Raw genomic sequence first — 1,980 nt, 5'->3', positions numbered from 1 at the left:
CGTAACCCTGAGATTGAACCCCCATCAGTCTCATAAATCCACATCCGGTTACCATGCTTATCTCCACGTCCTTGACACTTTGCCACCAACTCATCTGCTCTTAGGTCGCAACCTTCAAGCCATACCGATCACACTCTCAGACCCCCCGTCTTTGAGCCATACCGTCTCACCCTCGGGTCGTCACCCTTAAGATCACGGTACCAGGAGAACCCCCATCTCCTCAGGAGAACCCCCATCTCCTCTGCCACCCTCAGGACCACAGTCCCTCGAGCTATCGGTATCTAGGGAACCCCCCGTCCCCTCAGGAGAACCCCCATCTCCTCATGAGTTGTTCAGGACTCCCCACCCTTATTGCAAACGTTCATAATGTCTATAAGCATTTCTCCAACCGGGACCATCCCCCCGTGATCCGCGTAGAACATCTCAATGTCCTACCAACACCATACTCTCTCCCAGAATATCACCACTGCCATGGCCACCCCCAGGCCTCACTCCAAATATCTCAAACACTTTGGATGTCCCTCCGCACCCTTTCCAAAAATGGACAACTTCTACCTCCCGAAAAACTTTCTATTTTTAGAAAATTTCCATTTATGGAAACTTTCCAATTTTAGAAGTCCCGCGCAAATTCCTTTCCACATGACACACCAGTCAAAAATCCAATAGAACTTCATTTGCAAAGCATCCACTCCCACCAATCACCGCCAACGGTATTTCCCGATACCGGCGTGATCGACCACTTTCCAACAACTTTCAATAGCCAATCGCACCTCCCACACAGAAGCTAAAAACACTACACAAATAACATCACACAAAATCACTTACCGTGGAATCTCATTGAAGGCTCGAAGAGGATGATACTAGGACTCCATACCACAAACAAATTGACTAACTACTCATAATCAATTTCCATCTCACAACAACATGTATCAAGCAACAGAAAAATAATTCACCCAATTAAATTCCTAACCGCTCTAACCATCCACTTAACCATCCTAGAACGTAAAGGCTCTGATACCAAATTGAAACAACCCGACCCTTTTTTTATAATAAATACAATATATATAATTAAGCATCCCATACTACTTAATTAACCAACCCAAACGACCACTCATCATTAAACCAGCAATAACCATTAAGCACAGCGGAAACATACCAAACCAATACATCATCAGTACAATAACACTCCTAACAAATCTATCCAACAACCTAGCATAACTCTATCCAAGGTTCCCACATAAACAATGTAACCACCAACACACAAACGAGACCCTAGATCATCCTCCTCCTCATTGCCATGATTCCACGTCACATACCTGCACACCACAAACAACAATTGAGATGCATAAGTATTATCATAAATACTTAGTGAGGCAATCCTCCCATCTACTAGGCTATACACACAAGCAACTGAGATTCCAATGTTTAACAAACAACAAACAAACACAACAAACCAAGAAATCACGAATCAACAAGTTGGTGTCGACCGACACCAGGTAGGTGTCGATCGACACTTGCCCAGATATGGTGTCGGCCGACACCCACTTGGTGTTGATCGACACCGACCCCGCAGACACGTTCTGCTCGAAACCGATCGTCGAATCTCCATCTCCAATCATCTCCAATCCGTTCCAAACTCACCCAAAAGCTTCAAGAACCTATCAGAACCATAACACAACCACCACAAACAAGAACAACGCCACAAAACACAACAAATCAAGCAAACAAAGGATTCTCAGGCTTATATAAGCCATGGTCATGCACTCACCTCTTTTGCAGGAAGATTCTGACCCAACAACGACGAATCCAACCCTTAGAAGCCTTCTCCTTTGTTCTTAGCACAAGATCTCCACTCCACAAGGACATATCTCACCAAAACAGCTTAGAATCTCCAAATCCCCTCAAGAACACTCTCTCTTCTCTCTTTTCTCTATAGAACGGCCAAGACAACTATTCCCACGACCTAGGTCGAGTTTTTCC

The sequence above is a fragment of the Camelina sativa genome, chromosome 10 (genome assembly GCF_000633955.1).
Source record: "Camelina sativa cultivar DH55 chromosome 10, Cs, whole genome shotgun sequence".
Classification (NCBI taxonomy): domain Eukaryota; kingdom Viridiplantae; phylum Streptophyta; class Magnoliopsida; order Brassicales; family Brassicaceae; genus Camelina; species Camelina sativa.
The sequence above is the reverse complement of the archived record's forward strand: the minus strand, read 5'-3'. Positions refer to the sequence as shown.